This window comes from Mustela lutreola, chromosome 8 (genome assembly GCF_030435805.1).
Source record: "Mustela lutreola isolate mMusLut2 chromosome 8, mMusLut2.pri, whole genome shotgun sequence".
Classification (NCBI taxonomy): Eukaryota; Metazoa; Chordata; class Mammalia; order Carnivora; family Mustelidae; genus Mustela; species Mustela lutreola.
This window is the reverse complement of record NC_081297.1, coordinates 24,318,066-24,340,129: the sequence shown is the minus strand read 5'-3', so window position 1 is coordinate 24,340,129 and position 22,064 is coordinate 24,318,066. Positions and strand designations below refer to the sequence as shown.

General features: G+C 47.1%; 1 protein-coding gene across 3 annotated transcripts in view; it reads right to left on the bottom strand.

The window, feature by feature from the left end:
• Positions 1 to 22,064, bottom strand: part of RSU1 (Ras suppressor protein 1) — a 185,258-nt gene that overhangs the window by 1,414 nt on the left and 161,780 nt on the right. The gene's annotated exons all lie outside the window — the stretch shown is intronic.

Sequence of the window (22,064 nt, the reverse complement as noted above, 5' to 3'; positions counted from 1 at the left end):
CCAGAGAGGAGCGTGATCTGCTTGTGGCCACTGCCTTGTGCCGTGTAAATGGGGGAGGACACCAAGGCTGACCTCCCGGTGCAAGGTGTCCCAGGGGATGCTCTCGAGGACACGGACAGCGCAGTTGCCAGGCCCAAGGACGGGCCTCACACACACAGCTGGCCAACAGACCGAGTAATGAGGGAGCAGTGATAGGTCATAGTGTGGTCTGTCTTCTGCAGAGGCTTCCAAGTGTCTCCCCCAGAAGGGCTACGAGTGGCCATGAAGGTGGGTTTCTGCCCCTCGGAGCTTAGAATGCAGGGTCTGGGGCTGGGAATGTCTCCAGGTAAAGGGGTCCGGGACTGTCTCCCCATTTAAGAGGCTCTTTAAATCCACCTAAGGCCCCTCTCCCCTCCACTTCAAAAAGGGCCACTGAGGCCCCTGCTGTCTATGTCATGGACACCCAGGGGCCCTGGATCCCAGGAAAGGAACCACTGGTTTGGGCACAGGGGTCATTTCAGCCCAGCTGTCCTCCTCTTGCTTCCCCAACCCCACTAACGTCCCTGTCCCAATCCCAGGACCTTGGGACAATCTCCTTCAACAGCAAAAGGGCCTCTGCAGAGGTGATTAAGGATCTTATGATGGCAAGACTGTCCTCCAGTATCTGGGGGACCCCCAGCCTCCGCCTGCAGCAGCAGACAGGTAGGAGCAAAAGTAGACTCCTCCGCCACATTCCTCAGCTTTAGCAACACATATCCAGAAACATACTTCTTCCTCTAGGAGCCCCGACCCCTCCCCTCCTCCTAGGACACAGCTTTCTTCACGCTCGCACAGCAGGGTGCTGTCCCCAGAGGCCTCAGCGCTCCAAGCTCCTCTGGCCCCGCACACAGCAAAGGCCTGACTCTGGGTTGTGCACGCCTGGCTCCCTTCCGGCCTCATGTACCTCTCCTCTCTACCCCAGGAAGGGAAAAAAAAAATCCCTGTTCTTACTCAGACAGCATTCAACTTTTAAGGGTCACAGAAACCTGCAGAAGTACAGCTCTGTAGTGCGTGAGCTGGCGAATCGGGCAAGAGTGACAACAAAGAAGATGTCCAGAGGAGGGAAAAGGAGATGTGACAAGGGCACACGTGTCATGTCCTGAAGGAGTAAGAGCGGAGGTGGGCACGGAGGGCTTCCAGGAAGAGGTGGGGGTTTCGTTGGGCCTGACCGTGGTGACCCAGCAAAGTCATCTCAGAAGGGGGTGCAAAAGCGGTTTGCAACTCAGCAAGGCTCCTTTTGTTAGGCAGGAACTAGAATGTTCCAATGTTCCAAAAATCTGCCTTTTTTACAGTCAGACCCCACTGCGCCTGGACCTCCTAGGGTTATAGAGCAAGTCACTACATGGGGCCAGATCAGAGAGAGCATCCCTGAGCTTGATGTTTAAATCCTCCTTTCACAATTGAATAGCTGTGGACTCTGGGCAAAGGAATGGCATCCCCCACATCTCTTGCTTGCCGTGCCTCAGTTTCTCCCTCTGTAAAAAAAACAATGCTGTGTTCTGAGTATGGTGGCTTCAGTGGTTAAACAGCCCAGTACCTGGTTCATCTACTCAAAGTGGTCAGCAAATGCTTATGGAAAAGCACGACTGACGTGGATTGTAGCTGGTGGGATTTAATAAAGATAATTACATGATTCCTCCTTTAGGGCTTTTTCCTTTGGAAAAAAAATAACATGGTATTTTCTATCAATGCCAAATGCCCAAGCATCTCTGGGAGAGAGGTTTTAATCCTCTTTGAAGAAAGCAACTAAGGCAGAGCTAAATGCATGCCCCCACTTCCTCAGTGAGTACTGGCGACACAGGGGTGCTGCTGTGTCCTCCGCCTGGCCCCCGACTCCTCCGGCTGTGCTGGTGGCCGTGCCCACAGGGAGACTTCACTGGGGCAGAGCAGTAATGACAAGTATCTGAGGGTCCGAAGTCCGGGGTTCCATTCCTGGCTCCACCACGGATTAGGCATGGCCTTTCCACTTGGTAAGTCAGTGTGGTAGGCAGAATAATGGCTCCCCCAAATACTGACGCTCTGACTCCTGAAACCTGTGAACGTCTTGTGTCATACAGGCACTCTGTGGAGGTGATTAACTAAGGATCTGGGGCTGGGATGACTAGCCTGCATTTTCTGGGTGGGCTCAATGTAATCACAAGCGTCTTCTGACCTTCACACGGAAGGTCAGAGTCAGAGAGGTCTGAACACGTTACACTGCTGGCCTTGAAGATGGAGGAAAGGGGCTCCCAGCAAGAAATGCAGGCAGCCTCTGGGAACTGGAAGGAAGGAAGGGCATTCTCCCCCAGAGCTTCCGGAAGGACACAACCCTGCGGACACTTTGATTTCAGACTTCTGACCTCCAGAACTGTAAGAGGACCTATCTGCTTTGTTTGCAGGCACCAAGCTCACGGTACTTTGTTATAACAACAGGAAACTAATGCAGTTAAATGGACCTTTCTGGGCCTGAGAGGGCAGCCTAGAAGTGAGGCGTGTGCTTACTTTCAGTGGAAGAAAAATGGGAGACTTGCTGTGGGGAGCAGGTCATTGGAAAGAAGGAAAAGTTAAAAAACTAAGTTACAAAGAGGACAAAGTGTGCCCCAGAGGAAAAATGGGTTCTGCTTCTACGAGAAGAAGAGGAAACAGGTGAGCAAAGTGTCTCCTCTCTACTCCTGCTGGACTGGATGGTCCCTGATCGCCCCCATTCTCTGAAGCTCACACCCTGGCCTGTGTTTTGAATGTACCCAGGATTTAACTTCTAGAGGTGACCTAAGTGAGACATGGAGAGGCCAATGCCACCAAAAGAAGTTTCCCAAGAGGACGGGACATGCCATACCACACATGGTCACTGGGGAAGTGCCAAGGTCAGTGAGGATCAGGAAGGAATGAAGCAGGGAGCAAGACCCTTCCCATGGTTTCATGGGAAGGAATGGGTGTGTTTGGGTGAATTTCGGGTTGGACAGTTGGAATAATTTCCAGGTGTTCAAGGTATCAGGGTGGTCTCCAGTTGTATGGAACCTGGCCCTGGGGTCGTTTAGGGCAGGGGAAATACCAGCTTGTTCTGTGTGAGTTCCATGAAGGAGGTGATCCAGGGGTTGACTTTGGATTGTTTGGTTTATGTGTCAAAGACAACCTGGCAGCTAAGTTGGTTGCTCTCTCTAGGAATTGAGCTCGGCCTGGAAAGGGCAGTCTCTCCCCAGCCAGCAAGACCTCCAAGATGTCAAAACAACAAAAGAGACTGAAAATAAGCAACATGTCTAATTAACACAGGCCCAGCCTTCAGGATGGCTTCTGCCCTCCTGACCCCACATCCCTTCCCATACGACATATCTTCCCATCGGCCTTAGCGAAGGCAGCTTCTCTGGCTCCACCTGCCCCTTCCACCTTGTCCACCTGGGAAAATCCTAACCACCCCTCGGACCCTGGCACAAGGCACTGCCCAGACCAGCATGTCTCCTTAGCGCCCTGCCCAGGCGGCACCTGTCCTGCCCTCCCGGAGCCCACGGAACCTTGCCCTGGGGATCCCCTGACAACAGTCCTGGGATTTCGCTCCCCTCTGCCTTCCGGCACCCTGCTCGCCCTCAATGACATGTGACTTCTTCGGGCAAGCGGCTCACTAGCCACAGTCGAAACCCACATCTGCGACCTGATGATGAACACTTTGGTTCATACCTCGCGAGGCCTGGGCGAAGACCAACCCAGACACAGAAAAGGTCTTGTCTGTGCAGGGACAGAGCAGACGTTCCATGCTCTTCTATTACTGCCATCTAAACAGCGGGCATCTCTGAGCTCTCGCACAGGTCCAAGACTCAGGCTAAGCTGACCAGCATCTTCCACCTGACGTGTTGCGTTTGAGCACACAACAGAGCCAGGAGTGTGACCCTGCCACTATGCACCTTTGGAGGGAGGAGGCTTCCCGTGGGCACTGAAACTGGGCCACCAGCTTGAGTGGCGACAAAGGGAGCCAGGCTCAAGGTCACCAACAGGGCAGCAGCCGCTGGGGGACAAAATGTTCAAGCCCTAGAGTCTTAGGAACACTCCTCTCCCCCACCATCGGGGGTGGACAGAGAGTAACTGAAAGATGATTAAGGAGTGGAAAAAACCACCGAAGAATGATCCAAAGTGACAGGAAAGGTTCCATTACACACAGGAGTCTGAAGAGCAAGCCAGAGCCACTCAGCCCCCTCCCGGGGCTCTCTGTTCTCACCTGCGTGGGAGCGGGCCCTGCGTGGAGCAGCCGCCTGCTGAATTCCTGCTGACGACCACCCCTGGAGGACTCCCTGTGAAATGCTCCATGGGCAGCCACGGTCATCTGACCGAACACTTCAGACACATCCGGTTAAAGCAGCCTGCACACGGGCCACTCGAAGCAATGGAACAGTCGTGCCCACCGACAGCGGGACCACAGCAACAAAGGCCAGCCCACCGGAATCAGAACACAGTCTGCGACTCATCTTAAGGAGTGGGCTCTGCATGCTCTTCTATTACTGCCATCTAAACTGTACTGAATACCGGCATTTTCATTGTGGGGGAAAAGAGCCCACTGGAGTCTTCTCATTTCTTTTGGATCCCAGGCCCTCTTACAGATCCTCAACCCCTCTAGGGCTGCAGCAGAAGACCACGGTGGGCCCCCTCATGACAATTCCCTCTTGTGGCTACAGTGCGCCATTTTGGTTCTTGGACTCTCCTCTGGACACTTCTTCAGCCCTTATGTTTGTTTTTATCCTTGTTTTCTCTTCCCTAGAGAAGATATCTAACTGCGGCTTCAGTGATACCCCTAGAGGCACCTCCCCATACCCCCCTCCCCCAAGCCACCGCCATTGTCAGCCTCTACTGCTATCTTATTCCTACTTGGCCACCGAGCTCTTAAACCCAACCAAAGCACAGAACAGTTTCCTACCCTGACTTCTGCAGGTCTGTCCCTCCAGGTCTCCAGACCTCAAGGATTGAAGCACAGAAGTCATTTGGACATCTCCCTCTTTTTTGGGTGATCACGTAAATCAGCCTTGGTGCTTTCTCTGAAATTCTTAGTTTGGGACCAAGTATCTGAAACTCTAAGCAGAGCTTTAGGTGGTTTTTTTGGCAGGAGGAGAACACAGCTTTCAATAGCTTCTCAAAAGGGTCATAACTCAATGGACTCACTCATTTTATGGTGATTATTCTGATTTTCATCAACCTGTGATTTAACTACTCTTTTTCTCCCCATCGCATGGTCATTAGATTATTGTAATGGGTCCCTTCCCTCCTCCAATGTGTCCTACAATTGGCAGAATCATCTTTCCCTGGTCTATGCATGGAAAGGAGTACCCCTGCTCACCTGGTCAGGGACCTAGCCTGGCAGGTGACACGAAGCGGCCTCAGAACATGCCACGTGACGCTGAACTCAGCCACATCGTCTCTGATCTCTAGGACACCTGAGTGCAGGAAGGTTGGTCTGGAGGAAGGCAGTGCGACGGACAGTCAAGACCACCTGAGGGTGAGCTCTGCCACCCAGCACCTGATGAACCTCAGAGTTCTCTCTCTTTCCAGAAGCTCTGTTACCATCCCTGGAACATGGGAATACGGGCACGCTGTCTACCTCACTCTGGCAGTCAGGCCGGCTTGGGCTTCTCCGTGTGTCTGGAAAATGAAAGGTGCTAAATCGATCTGGGCCCTGGAATTAGCCCTTCCTGCAGGCAGCACTCCTTTCGGTCTGTTTCTTGCTGATCTGTGTTAACTACTGGTCTGGAATGCCTGCCTGGGTCCCATTCCGCAATTCGGATCCCATGCATATTTTTAAGCTTCTCAGGGCTTTCGGCCCCCTGCCCCAATTTCTGTCTTCACAAAACACCATGAGATTTATCAGGATTTCGCCAGTAAGTCCTTGAAGATACACGGGTTCCTGCTCTCAGTCTGGTATTCTGAAGGCCCGGCAGAGGGCTGTGGTAATGACATATCACGTGACGGCCACCAGACATTCGGCCTTCATGGTCACAACAACCCAGGGAAGACGGGCTCTTCGAAAAGTTTAGACCCAAATCAAACCCAGGCAATTACCCCCAAGTTCAAACTTTAAAAAAAAAAAAAATTATTTATTTATTTGACACAGACAGGCAAGAGCACAGGCCTGGGAGGGGCAAAGAGAGAGGGAGAAGGAGGCTCCTTGCCGAGCAGGGTGTCGGATGCAGGACTTGGTCTCAGGACCCCGGGATCACAACCTGAGCCAAAGGCAGACGCTTAACCGACAGAACCACCCAGGTGCCCCCCAAGTTTGAACTCTTAATGCACTAAATTATCTGGTCTCCCATCTAATTTAGATCTCTCAGATTTATCTTTTCCATAAGCCTCCCATTTTCTTGAGGGTCGGACTGCAGAGTTCCCATATTCTGTAGCCTGGATACTCGAGGCACAGCAAGAAGCACGTGGTGTGCCGTGTAAATATTGTGTTTCAGAACGCCAGGTATGTGAGAGGAACAATATGCTGTTCTTAAGTCATTTGCTCATGTCAGATGCCTCCCTCCTGTTGTTTTGGGTGTTTCCATGGCGAATCCTTCTACAGACCAAGAAAAGCACCAATCTGAAAATCCAAGTTATAGGGCCAGTGACAATAATGGAGAGAAATAATTCTGTTTATAATCTGTAATCTTATGGTGGGACGCTAAATTTAAAATCTCCACAAATAAATCTGTAGACAAAGTGTGAAGCCTAGATTATTAATAAGCATTTTGCAGTATCTTTATTTATCCTATCTAGCAGCTATGAGGGGCTGGTGACAGAACCTTAGGCACAGAAACTGCTGACTCTTAAAGAAGAAAAAAAAATTAATAGTTACCATATTCCTGGGAGAAATCTCATTAATTCAATAGGCAATGATTTTTTGAGACCAAACCTCCAAGAGATGGTTCTGTGTGGCTCACTAACAGCGGTCTGTGTCCTTCCCGTTTTTTCTCCATTACAACCCTCATCCCTCTGCAACCCCAACACACAGCATAGCGCGAAGTATAAACACGCATTTTGAAATCCGTGGAGATAGCCAAAAGGAATTTGCAGATGGCCTAAGACAGATATTAAGCTCTAAAAAAATGTGAAATATAAAGCAGATTTTAAGATACCCCATACATTCTAGGCTCACTATCCCACTGGAGGGGAAAAAATGAGGATTCTGGCAGAGCAAAACTAACCATCTCATGCACAAAAGATGCTCATTAAACTTCATCATCCTGTCTACTCTAATGACGCTTTCACTTAATAAAAATTCCCCGAGCAGTTGCAAGGATATTAGGCAAGGTCTTTGGTTATGTATCAGAGGTCCGAGCTGTCACCGGCAAGCATGCAGTTCAGGGGGTAGGTTCCCTGGGGAGGGAGCAAATCCAGCTCTCACCGAATACATGCAGAGAAAAATCAATAACTGCAACTTGCTTCCCTGCTTAAGCATTTAAGAAAATGGGTAATCCTTTTAAATTAAACTGTGAAGTACTAAATGTTGCAATTTCCAGAATAAAGTAGAAGGCAAGAGGAAACAAGTCTAAGGGCCTTTGTAAGTTTCCCAAACAAGTTTCCTTAATAGACTTCATACCTGGCCTGAATATTTTTTTATGAAAAGAATTATTTTTTGATCTAGTACTTGACATTTACAGAGATTAAAAAAAGAGACATCCGGCCATACACATGTGTGTATGCTGAAACATACTCGGACAAACTTCAACATAAACACAAGGGAGTGAGGGATTCTTTTTATCTGGGCAACATGCCCCCTTCACAAATTATTCTTAAAGAAATTAGTATTAAAATTCACTAAATTGAATCTGGCTCTCAAAAGTTACATAATAAAGTAATTCTCTAACGGATCTCTTAACACAGACAGCTGGATATTAATACCACATAACCATAAATTACTTGTTGAGATTATATAACCTACTTTAAATTTCACATCCTGCCTTGACTGGAGAGATTAGTTCAGTTGAGGCAAGAGTGAGGCACCACCCAAAACCGTGACTTGAAAGTCAATAAGACCTTCCTGCTTATGATACCACCAACACAAAATGGATCAAAGCACCAACATGAAATGTCACCCCGAGTAACACCAGCTCAACCCCGAGACCAGTGGGTCTGGGCAGTAAGCTCACCGAAGGAATTAGTAAAGCTGGAGAGAGATTCTGTCCCTCACAAGTGTGATCCTGGTCAGCAGTACAAACAATGGGGTAAATGCTGGCAGCGGGCATCGAAACACCACTCCCCCAAGCACCCCGAAGGTGGTGAGGACCCAGGCTGGGAGTCCTGTGCGTCTGTGCATCTCCAGCCAGCATCATGTCTCTAAGAGGAAGCGGAGAACACAAACATGGTTGGCTGCCCCAACCCTTCCAACTCTGGGCTGCACCTGCCAGCTCTCTCCCCTTTCCACCTTTCCCCTCCACATTCCCGGCCCCCACCACAGGGGCAAACACATCAGGCCCCTGCCCACTTCTGAGGTTTATGCTTGCCATCTCTCTGCCTGGAGTGCTCTTCTCGTGGTATCCCAGAGACAAGCACGATCACCATCTCCATCTTACAGATGAGGGTATGGACGCCCAAAAAGAGATTCCATGCCTCAGAGTGAATGGCTACACTGCCTTGGCTTTAGTGTATAAACCCGGCTCAATCTGAAACCGTTCTCTTTGCCTGGGGGAGCCCAATGACCAGTTCACACATGTCTGTGGTTAATTTGAGCCAACTAAAGAAAGACCTATGATCTCTGCTCAAACCACTGGGAAGAGAAATTCTTTGTTTTCCATTTTTTTCAGTGAGGAGCCCAGGTGTGCGGTCAGCCATGTTGACATCTTGTGAAGAGAGCCTGCCTGGGAGAGAAACCAGTCCAGACAGAGCAAAACTGAACGATGAAGAGGGATGGGGTCCAATGACACTGAGCCCTTACCTTAGACCATGCCTAAAGTCTACTGTATTACTGGATTATTTTTAGCATAAAATAACCAAATAATCCCCACTCAGTGTTTCGTTTCTTGCAACCAAATGGATGCTGCGTCCTGACTGACACATCACTCTTACCTACTTCTGTGAAATCCTGAGAGAAGTCCTTTTGCCGACATGACCCATCTTTAACCACATTCATTTCCTTCACACCAACAGTCACAATATCATTATTTTATTTACTTGATTCTTTGTTCTTTCTTGCCTCCCTTAACAGTAGGCTAACTCCGAGAGGGCAGGAACCTTGTCTGTCTTGCTGGGTATCCTGTGTGACTGGTTCGCCATGGGCATGGCATGAACATGTTGACTGAATAAAAGCGAACACCCCTGCACTTACTGGGATACACTGAAAGTATCTAGCTCTGTGGACAGCTTCCCAACTGGACCATTAGTGCCTCTAAAACAGGGACTGTCTTAATCATTGTGTTTCTCCAGTGCCTGCCACCCCCTAGTCACCCAATAAATATTTACTGGTAGATTGCAAGACTATCTTGGCCAAAGCATCTATTTCCCACGGTCCTCAGTTCCCTGCTCTTCCGAGTGACGATCAAACAGCTTCCCATTTTGAGCTGTGGGAAGACCGTGTGTCATGCAGGCCAAAGCAAGTGTTCTAGTCTTTGGGGGCAGTTATCCTCTGTCACAAAATCTTCGTTTGTACATCAGTTTCCTTTGTGTTCCCCTCTGTTTCTGCAGGATTTCTCAGGCTGGAAGGCTGTCGGTGAAGCTAGAAGGGCAGTAAATGCGCCATGGCGCCATTTTGTGAGGCATCTTGGGGACCCACTCTGTCATCCTCTTGTGGAGACTCTCTTTCACAGCACTGTGACCAGGACTTTCCATAAACTCGTTTAAAGTATAGTGGGCTTTTAGTGAGTATTAATCCTATCCAATAAAAGTAAGATCTAGCTAAAGACAGTAATCATTTTTAAAGGGGAATTAAGTTAAAATGAACATTATAAAACCAGTAGAGATTTTTTCCCTTTTCTTTTGGACAAATTAAAAATCAGAGTAAATTTTTATGATCATGAAAAGGTAAGGGTCTTTCTGGCCACATGTGGTTCCTTCATGAATGGCTCAAGGTTGTCCATGACCTCTAACTGAGTAAGACAGTGACCGCAACAGCAAAACTCACTGAGCACTTACTGTATGTGGCATTTGTTCATGGGTATTTTCTATCAACTCATTTAAACCTGAAACATGATCACAGGAATGAAAGAAGCCACATGGCTCCAGGTATAAGTAATATTACAAATGAAGAGCAAATGTCACAGAGGTAGGAACTTTAGTGTCTAAACACAGAAGCTTTGCTTTTTCTTTCTTCTGTTTTTCAGGTAAGGACAAATAGTAAAAGCATAATCAGAGGTTATTATTCCTCCTACCCCTCCTCCTCTTCCTCTTTGTGGCTAACAACTGGGACTCTCTGTTCCTGGGACTGCTCCTTCCTCTTCTCAGTTTCTCTCTGGACGCTTGGTGATTTGACCCTGGCAGGAGACTCATGGCCAGGTCAAGGGAAAGCTAGCCATCTCTTTAAGTACAAGCCTCTAGGTTCCAGAGGCAGGGCAAAGAACACTTGAACTGGATTCAGAAGGCTTTGGAATTAATCTGGTATCTGGATAATCTGCTTCCCTAGACAAAGATGGGGTGTTTGGGCCTACCCAGGAGCGATAACCGTCCAGCCTGCACACTTTCACACCCCTCATACGATAACTGGGTACTGCAAGTGACGGCACCCAAACCCTGCCCAGCTGGAACCGTCCAGGCAACGGCTTCAACCTTGTCGGAGTCGGACAGCTGAATGGAACTGGCCAACTTTACACATGAAGCTTGTGTAAGCACTTGGCTTTTATTAACTTGTCTAAGCCTCAAGGAAAGTCACATTAAATGAAGCGTTACAGGGCTCACATTTCTGAGGTCCCTCTTATGTTCGGGTCAGATTAAGGCACGATGCTTGTCATCTTAGACAGCATTGTATCATGCGCCCCTCTTTTCTGTGAGGCTAGCCTTGTTCCAGTTACAACCAGATTTTAAAAACAAACAAAAAACAACTTAAAAATAAAAACCAGAAAGCAAACCATCTACACAAAGGTAGACTTAAGAACACAGTGCTTTCTCTAGGAGGCTCTCTCGGCGAGGGGAATGCAGGAAGCAGCAGCTACAGACAGTAAGCTCTATCCGTGACTCCAGGCTGTTTCCCTGGCAAAGCAGAATCTCCGCTCCTATAAACTGAGCTCTCTCTGAAGTGGGGAACCCCACCCCTGCAACCCAGCCTACCAAGTTGAACTGTGCTTTTCATTCATTCCTGATACCAGTCTTTGAACTACTGACCAAGAGTAAGCAAAGGCCAGCAGGAGAGGAAGAGGCCAGCTTCTGGTGGCTAGGAAACAAAGTGGTATTTGGGAACAAGCCACCAACTGTCCAAAGAACACTGGAGAAGACACGGTTGGGAGCTGAACAGGAGATAAGCCTTTAAATGCAACCCTTCTTTGGTTATACATTCATGTTTCTGAGTTTTGTGGAGAAAACATATTCCACAAAGGAATGGGACATTTAAAAACTACTTTCAGCCTGATATATTCAGCAGATTAAATATATGTCATCCACTTCCTCCTAGATTTTGTAAATCAGATTTTTAAGAGTCTCGGGGAGATTTATGGTCTTTGAGTAAAAAAAGGTTAAAAATGAAGGTGTTTGTGAGTTTGTGCTTGACGTTAAGAAGCATCTCCTGGAGGACTGATGCATTAGTAGGAAATCTCAGTTGGGATGCTGGGAATTCATCAAGAAGAGGTTAGGACTCTCCCTCGGGGCTCAAGCTTTTGTTGTTTGATGCCCCCAGTGGGCCTTGTAGACTCACAGGAAAACTGTGGTTGTGCGTGGGGAGGGAAGAGCTCCCGCTTGTCACAACAGACCTCATCCAAGAACCTCGAGTGTTTCATCTAGGAATCTCACCCACAACACACTCCTGGAAGGTGCGAGCGCATTCTAAATACAGACGGTGAAAGTCAAAGCAGGACGTGGAGAAGCCAGAGGACCAGGATATCTGTGGAACACCACCCCGGGGCTGCTCTTTTCTTCTGGTTTCCAGGACAGGATGTTGTGATCATGATGTGGCGGACAGGATGTTGTGATCATGATGTGGCCAACAGGATGGCAGGTGGGTGAAAAACGACACAGAAACGCGCGCGCGACAGTGATTTCAAATACTAACAAACCGTGTTCTGCATCAATTGATTCAAACGGACCTATGTTCTCGGGGAAAAATACTCATCCCCAAACAACTGCTCATCAAGATTCCTGCCCAGTATATTTCCCCCGGAATGGCCAAAGACCCTCTTGGTCAGCAGTACTTCCTACACGATATAACCACAGGCAGTTAATTCCCCCTCCCCCAATCAATATTTTGGAAAGCTACTTTTAAAATCTTATTTTTAAACAGACATTAGTACTTCTATTGTAGAGGCAAACTCCATACTTCCATAGATCTACAGAATAGCTCTGTCCAAAACACAAAAATCCAACGTAACTTCCAATTTTCTAGTAGCCATGTCAGGAAAGTAAAAGTTAACAAATGAAATCAACCTTCATATATTTTATTTAACCCAATATATCTAAAATATGATCATTTCAATGTGTAATCCACATAAGCATGATTAATGATCTACTTTATACTTTAACCTTAATTTAAGGACAAATGACTCGGGAAATACATCATGTAAGTTTAATGAGGCTTTTTGTTTTGTTTTGTTTTGTTTTCTTGTATTGTCTTCGAAATCCGGTGAGTGTTTTTCAGCACATCCCAATCAGACGCTCTGTAATTCAAGAGCTTGAGGGCTGCATGTGTTTGTGGTTACCCTGATGCATACCACGTGACTATGGGGGACTCGAGCCATTTCCTGTACTAGATCAAAGTCATTCTGAAAGTGGAGAGACTCTTTCTTGGCACTAGGTTTTAGCGCTTTGGAAGAGGAAGGATGGATGGACACATGGAGACAAACATGCTCAGAGTATTTTTTTTAAAGAGTAATCCTACTTAGCTAGATGTTCTTCCACGGTCTTTAATTATTTATAGCAGTTCTCAGGATGAGTCTGTAAAAGTTTTCAGGCCAATAAAGTAACTTCCAAAGCCCATGAACACTACTTGGTTGGAGAAAAGGGTAGCCAGTCCTTCTCCTTCCCAGAAGTGAAAGGGGGGAAAAAAAAAAAAAACCACTGTAAGAGGCGAAGGTCCTCAGCTCACAGCCGACCAGACTGCACACTGCACAAGGCCTCCACTAGGAGGGGCTTGAGAAGAAGCAGCCGCAGGCCATGTGTGCTCATGGGGTTTGGGGTTTGGCCATTTCCCAAGCCAGCTGGACTTCCGCACTTGGCTGTGCTCCTTGTGAAGTGGCAAATACCAATTCTAGACAAGGGCACATCACCCTGTTCATCTCTGACCTCAGGGCCAGGGAGTCTGGGGGGTGAGCCACAGAGAGGTCTATAGAAGCTCACTGCTGATGGTCATGAGGCAGGGCATCCCACTAGTGCCTGTTATAAAGGACAAAACTGGATGCTTAGAAGAGATTGGGGACAAATAATAAATCTGCTGGCTATGCCAAGGCTAACAGTACTTTTACATTCTCCGTTCCTCACCAAACTATTTCTTCCATAAAACTCAGCAATAAGAAACTGAAAACTAGGGGCACCTGGGTGGCTCAGTGGGTTAAAGCTTCTGCCTTTGGCTCAGGTCATGATCTCAGCGTCCTGGGATTGAGCCCCGCATCGGGCTCTCTGCTCAACAGGGAGCCTGCTTCCTCCTCTCTCTCTCTGCCTGCCTCTCTGCCTACTTGTGATCTCTGTCAAATAAATAAATAAAATCTTTAAAAAAAAAAAGAAATTGAAAACTCCAGGAAGGGTGGGATCCAAAAATTTTTCTCCTGAGCTCCCAGAGATGCGCTCACTATTCTTTTGACAATTACTGACTTGTTCCCAAATGCCACTTTGCTTCTTTTCTTGCCAATGACATAGCCCCTCACTCACTAGCCTCTTCAGGCTCCCTTGCTCTGCTTCTGCCTCCCATTAGCCTTTGGCTAATACTGCTGGTGACTCTTATGGGTGACACCTTATAGGGTTGACTTTGAAACTGGTCACGATAAGCCACATAATACTGGCTGAACATGAAGGTTCTGAACAGACTTCACAGCTGTGCAGCTTGGACCACTCCAAGCCTCAGTTCTGCAATCTGTAAAACAGACCTACGCTGCCTACAGTTTTGAGGAATGAATGAGGAAATCATGAAAAAAGCTTATCACTGTGTCTCGCCACGCATTCAACATGAATGCTTTTTGTACTGCAACCACTGAGGAGATGGTCAGTTCTGCAGGATTTCTCACAAGTGCAAAACGAAGGGTCCAAGCCCTGATCTGTCTGCTTTCCAAATCTAGCCAACCTGTCTAGAGATCGAAAGACTGAGAGAGAGAGAGAAAGGGTATCTTTCTCTGCGCTCAGCATCGGTGTGGGAGTTAAAATGTCTGGCAGACTGTTAGACCTGGCTTTGAAGTTCATCTCCAACAGAAGGCAGCTGGATAACCTTAGCAAACTTACCTAACCTCTCTGAACACGCTTTTCTATCTGGAAATGTGGGAATGAGAGGAATAGTACATCCCTCACAGGGTCACTAGGAAGATGAAATAACACAATGTTTAGCAGGTACCACACACAGGTGCTCAGTAAACCAAGGCTGTTACATGCACTGTGCTCTGTCCCTTCTAACCTTGTTTGAAGCCAGAGTTGGAAAATGCTCTTGGGTTGTGTGCTGAAAGTTTTACACAACACAGTTTCTCTCCAAAGAGATGCTTTTTAAAGTGCTGTAACATGTATGCTTGAGGAAAATAGCCAATGGCAAAGAACACCAGGTGACGATCTTAGATATAAAACTACTAACAAGCTGGGCTCAAGATCAGTCAGTTAAGCGTCCAACTCTTGGTTTCGGCTCAGGTCATGATCTCCGGGTTGTGGGACCAAACCCCACGTCCAGCTCCATGCTCACCCGAGTGTAGCTGGCATTCTCTCTCTCACTTTGCCCCTTCCTCCCCCCACCACTCACTCTCTCTCTCTCAAATAAATAAGTAAATCATTTACCCCTCCCCCCCAAAAAAAAGCTTAGTCACTTTCTAAGCCCAGTCTTCACTGAATATAACATATAACCCTTCTAGTCAAGAATCATGGGAAACCTCCTTCAAGAAGCTTCACCGGCTTTTGCTCTGTCCAGGGTACTGAATGGGTGGCTCTCCGGAACTAAGGGAAGAAATGAATAAGGGTATGTAGTACAGCAGTGTCCTTCTCTTGCTCCAGCCCTCTCATTCAGGGGCTGAGCTGTTCTCAGATCTATTCAGATGGGAACCACATTACGTAAGAGTCAATAATCTTTATGGTAACTCTGCAGTGAAAGTGTCATTTGTTGTAATGAACACTGATCATAAGTTAAGCCCCTAGCTACTCTCTCTGTTATTTTTCATTATACTGTTCCTTGCACTGTTATATTTCAGGAGTACTGAGGGAATTCATCCAACTATGTTCGCTAGTCAGCTCTTCGTTACTCAGATTAGATTCTGCTAAGATGCAACGAAGCAATTTGCAAACACTGATTCTTAAGGAAATGCATCAGACGCCGGTTATATGTTCTCACTGATGCCAGTGGGCGCCTGCCCCTCCCGGGTTATTTGTCCCCCTTAATTTGCTACTTTCCTCTCTATTTATCTTCCACTCAATTTACAGTATGGTTCTCTGGGCCCAAATCCGAGAGACTATTAAAGTGTTTCTGGGTATTTTTTTTTTTTTCCTTTAGTAATGACTCTTTGTTCAATTCAACACCCAGAATAATGTTTCCAAAATCATCACTGCCTTTCACATAGCTCTCACTTGCAAACACCACTCTGCTTACATTACAGTCATACCCCCTCCGGCTGCTTTAAAGGGCACTAACTCCAAAAGGCACAGCAGCAAGGGAAAGCTGGAAGTTTTCCATTTCTTCAAAACCCAGTATGAAAAATTCATTTCGCATGTTGGTATATTCAGCTCGACAGTGGAATTTCCATATGCCTCTGTGCTTCATGCTCTTGGACTTCCTGGCTTACAAGCAGGGTGGGAGTCCTCAGAGAGCACACGTCACTGCCAGGATGCAGAGGTCACCAGCACAAAGGCGTGGAGACCACGTGGGCTGGATTTTTGGGCACTAACACTCGTGGGCTTTACCGCGCTTCCAGAGTCTGAGGCTTCAGTCGTTCTCCTCTGAGCCTGGGAATTAGGTTCATTAGGTTCATTAGGGCGGTTAGGTTTCCTCGTGTTGGCCATAGTGCCCGAGAATAATTTAAAACATTAAGGATAAAAAAAAAAAATGGCACCTGCAGGCACCAAAGTTCTGGGTTTGTCACCCTGGAAATCTTTTTAGGGCACATTTGGCTGGAAATGTTCCCTTTTTGGAGAAATCTAGCTCAATGAGCTGAAATGTATTCAGACAGGCGGGCTAGAGTAATGCTATGTTCTCTGTTACTGTGCTGTTCTCCTGATACACATCAGACAAAAGCTGAGAAGCAGCTTTGATTAAAATGTCTACAGCTCTTTAAAAATATTAAAACCTTTTTTTTTTTTTCTTCCCCAGACATGAGCCAGGGCTGCTAGTGAGTGCCGAAGGCTAGCTACTGATGCACGGGAAGATCATGTGTACGGTAAACACGCGTCAAGCAATCCCACACCAGGTCATACCCTATAGGAATTCTGTAGTTGTGGGGAGGGTGAGCAGAGAATCAAGACCAAAAAACAAGAGTTCAAGATACGGGTTCAGAGGTTAATTCCTTTAAAGTTGAGATGAGCCACAGGTCCTCTAATGTTATCAATAAGAAGGACAAAATCGGCAAACGAAGCTCCCCCATACTTGAGGGAAATAATCATGTTGCGTAGTTAATTAACCCAAATCTCAGTTTCACGTTAGGTGTAACACATGGAAACAGTAAACAAGCAAAAGCATCAGAAAATTTTAGCAGCTATTAAATTAGGAAACAGCTAGCATTTGACAAGTACAACTATACACACCAGAAGCTAAAAAAAAAGGCTCACTTATGATGGTTCGATAGATTTACTCTCCACCCCCTCGTTCAAGAGGGAACACTAAGGAAATACGGCCATACAGAACCTGTCTGAGTCTCACTTCACTCCTGTTTGGAACAGGCAATCTCCAGGCCACCTAAGAGGGTTCGTTCTGAGGACTGAGTGTCAGTCACTTAGCACCTGAACATGGTTCCCCTTGAACATGCAGGGAGCAACCACTACCCAAAGAATCCATCAAAGCCCAGCTATCTGCTATCACATCCTGAGTCATGAAGAATGAAAGGAAGCAGAGAGATGGAAGGCACTTCAGGAAAAATAACACGTGGGGCAACACTCATGTTGTTTAAAACACGTTCTGCACGTGCTGCCGGCAAGCCAGTATCGACCCGGCTTATGGAACTGGGCCAGCCACATCTTTCCTTCAAGGTCTTGCCGATCTGGTCCCGGTTACAAGTCCTCCCTGATGAAAAAGTTGATGGTGACATGGCCCATAATGAATGACCCTTCCGTGACGGCACCGTGAGGAGCCGCTGAGAGCGAACCCCTCCAGGCCTGCGGCAAGTCCCCTGGCCCTTTCACTTCGCAGAGAAGGCTTCAACTCATCCCAGCCTCATTCATATTAAGAAACAGTAACGACAAACACAGGGAGCAGCCGCCCTGCCTGTTTCCATCAGTACGTACTTTGGCTGGGGACCCCATGGCAGTACCCTGTGTGTTCCCTTCAACTAAAGGTGGCAGGCCGGCCCTCCACCCTAAGATACAGCAAATCACCTCTGAAAGATCGCTGTCCCCAGACACAGGCACACGAACATTTATTCGTAATGTGCCAAATACAGACTCTCCCTGGCTAGAATTGTAGAGAAAAAGTTAACTCTGACAGTAATCCCAACTACATCTGTTTTCATTTTTAGCTTCCAAATTTCTTTTTTCTTTTTTTTTTTTTCAAAGAAAAAGAAATACATTACAACCCATTTAGAAATCAGAACTGGGTTAAAAAGAAAACTGCCAGAAGTCTCCTATTTCAACATAATTCCTACTAGCATTTTTGTAAGTTTAAGTTTTCATCCAAAGTATTTTTTAAATAGTAATCATACTTTAGGCTATAATTAGGTTTATATTTTTATTTAAGTATTTTTTACTTTTGAGTAATCTGTATACCCAACGTGGGGCTCGAACTCAAAACCCTACGATCGAGAGTCACGTGCCCTAGTGACTGAGCCAACGGGGCACCCCTAAGTTTATAGTTTTAAACAGATATTACTGCATCAGGATTTGCCACGTAATCATAAATGCAATCCCTGACAGGCTACCTGTGAAGCCATACTGCATCTCAACATTAAGAAAAACATCCTTTGTCTTGGGGACAGACTGCTTCCGATCTTCTGTTTTAACAGAAGAGCACCTTTAGCAGTGTGGTTGGGGGCAAGCCACCTGACCTAGCTAAGCCTCAGTTTTTCCCAATGAAAAATAAAAACCAGGGGTAAATGGTATTAACCAGCATCATCACAGACTTTTTGTTAAAGTTAAAGAGATCATACATTTAAAACAGCATCTCACAAAAATGTAGGCCTCCACCGATGGGGTAACACATGAAGCCATGTCCCATAACGGAGTATATCTACACACAGGTGACAGACACACGAGGGGAGGGAAGATCTAGCTTTCCGTTCACCAAGGAGAGCCCCTGAGCAAGTAACCACCACCGGGGAGAGCCAACCTGCCCTCACAGTGAAGGGACGAGGGGTGTCCCGAGCAGATGTGAGGAGAGGCCAGGGCCACTTCCATTTTGGGGGTAGCAGAGTTATGCACACAGTCACAGAAGTGCTAAAACATGGTCTCAAAAATTGCAGTATCTTTTATACAGGCACACCTAACAAAGTGGCAATTTAAGACGATGACGACAAGGACAGTAAAAGCAACGTGATGGCTTACATGTAAACACAGTGCTATTCAACCAGGCACGATTTCCTCCTCCACCAAAGGCCTTTCTGGAAACCTCTAGAAACATCTTTGGTTGTCCCAGCTGGGGGGTGGGGTGGGGTGGGGCTGGCATCTAGCGGCTAGAGGCCAGGGTTGCTGCTAACCATCCTACAATGCATAGGACAATCTCTAACAACAAAGAATTATCTAGCCCAAACGTCAATTATTGAGGTTGAGAATTCCTGGTGTAAACAAAACTTGTAAGTAAAATTAAACCAGAAACCCTTACTGAATATGAAAGCCGGGGAGAAGTGGGTGTTTTCCTGATCCCACTTCAGCCCCCCTCACCGAGACACAACATCCCCCCACCCAAGTTATGTCTCTCAAAGGTCTTCTGAGAGAGGATGGCACATGTACCGATGCAAGCTGCAGATTTTATTCACTACATATGTTTTTTTATTAATTGTAAGTGATGCCAATGTACCATCAAGAATACTGCCAAACCCTTTCATTTAAAAATAAATTCAAGAATAAATTAAGGAAATGGGGTGCCTGGTGGCTCAGTGGGTTAAAGCCTCTGCCTTTGGCTCAGGTCATGATCTCAGGGTCCTGGGATCGAGCCCTGCATCGGGCTCTCTGCTCAGTGGGGAGCCTGCTTCCCCCCGCCCCCACCTCTCTGCCTACTTGTGATCTCTGTCAAATAAATAAATAATTTTTTTTTTTTTTAAAGAATGAATTAAGGAAAACTTTTAAACCTTACAATCTAGGTGCTCTCTGGATATGGTGAAAGTCACTCTCCTAGAGAATAGTGTTTCCATACACATTTTATTTCTTGTACGAATACCATTCTTACGTAGCTCTTTAACAGATTCCATTCGAGGCTGACGCTGACATGAGGTTAGTAAAATTCCCCAAGTTACGTAATAGAAAGAAAAGCACAGACCTACTATTTCCAAAGTTTCTTTTTCTCTGAAGGGAACTGAGCTTTTAGTAATAATCAGAGATTTTGGAATCACGCCATAAGGGTAGCATTCCAAAGACAAAGTGATTAGGACTTAACAAAAGCAGCAAGCAGAAGTCTGGAAAATAGTCATAGTTTCTTCGTTGGGAAGAGGTTTATTCTGGACACCTGGATGTAGAGGAAAAGGTAGTTTATAAACTAGGGCTAGAGAGGGTTCTCTCTCTGACACACACACACACACACACACACACACACACACACTCAGGTGCGATCTGGATGGAAATTAGCACTCAGAGGATATGTTAAACCTCCAAGTTCAATGACACAGTGTGAGGAGAGAGAAGCGTACCGCTTCAGCCCACTACAGAAGAGGCTACATCAGTAGAGAATAAGCCCTTGCCAGTGACTACATCTCAGGCTCCGAGTTAAGGCTTCTAGCCCGAGAGCTCTCCGTGATCCTGTGAAGGAAGGGCTCCCCAAGAAAGTCAGTGAAGCGGGATGGAGACTTGCAGATTTCTGCATCGGAAGGGCCGCACCACCACCCCACGTGGTCAGGTGCCTTCACGAAGGTGTCGGTTTAACTGCAGATTCAAATCAGCAATCTACATTTCTAGGTATGAAACTAAGAGAGAATTGCAAAGTGGACTATAATTCCGAGTTTGGAAGGGAAAAAATAAAAAGCAACACCGCAAAAATTAACACTCTGTCAGGCAAAGTCAAAAGAAAGCCCATTACAACTTAATCTTCCTAAAATCCTCCCTCAATTGCTAGCGACTGAAGGAACTGGAATCCGATGGATATTAACACATCAGAGTCAAAAGAGACTTAGAACGCAGACACAGGAATGGAGATTTGGAGGTACTTCCCTTTAAGCCCCTCGTTCCAGGCACTTTATGAAGGAGCTGAGTGGTCACATCGGGAATACACAGCATCCCTTGTGCTCTCGCCCAGGGTACCTGGCACCCACCGGAGGCCACGCTTGAGTGTGCGTGCCGGTGGGAGCAGCGCCAAGGGCATCACTCTCACAACAGCTGGAGGCCAGGTGAGGCACTGAGGAGCTGGTGTGCACGTGCCAGGGCGATGCCTGTGACTCCTCTTTCCGGTCCAGCCGGCCCACTCCCTTTTCCTTCCTCCTCTGGGGTCGCCCCCCGCGCGGTAGCCACTGGAAATCATCTACTCCTCTTCAGAGCCCAGCTGTAGCCATCTGATTTCGACCCAGGACTGCTGCCTGCCCGCTGGTCCTCAACCTTTTGGCCCACACTACTGTAAGTGGGGACACGATGCTCTCCCAGAGCTTACACGGAGACCACAGCAGAGGCGGGGCACCGTGTGGTTTGAAAAATCTCCCGCCCACCGCGCTGCTGTCAGAATGTTCTAACTGGATACCAGCCGGAGCATCTGATCCCTGTCCCGACACTGGCTCTATCCTGGTGCAGATTCCTCAGGCCAGGAGAGACCCGAAAGGCCAAGACAGTCTCTTATAAATCTCTGTCCACATAGCCTGGCCCTGTACCCACAAAGTATACTTACTACATAATTGCTCGTGCACGGACTGATTAAAAGAGGCTCAGATTTACTCTCTTCCTAGGTTCCTAAGAAGAAATATACCATGAAACTGAAGGATACAGCTGGCTTCCTAATTAATATTAGTCACTTGGCAGTTCTTAATTAAGACTCTAAAATAAAGGCCCACCTTTCTACCACACCAATTAGATACCACCTTCATTAGTATTGAAGAGCTGTAACCACGGCTTCATTTTTATGCTCTTTTCTTTGCCCTGCCAGATGGGAACATTAGCTGCATAGTATTTATTAATATAATAAACAAAGACAAGTGCAAAAGCTTGGGGGAAATTCAGGCAGAATTCGTCACTGTACTCCTGGAGCACAAGCTCTATGGGTAAGCGGAAAGAAGCCTTCCCTTATCCTGCTTTTCAGAAGGAGAAGACGAGGATCCCTGCAGGCAGCTCTCTGCCCCAGTCACCACCTCCAAAGACCTTCTGTCCCCCGCGGGTCCAGTGTGGCGTCCCCAGACCTGCCCCCCACCTATCTTCGTGACGCTCTCAGGGGCAATCTTCAAGGCTTGCCTGTCCAGACCTCCTGTGCTCTTGGAAGGGCTGGGATGTGGACTTTTTAAACTGGAAAAGATCTCAAAAGAGAAAAGGCA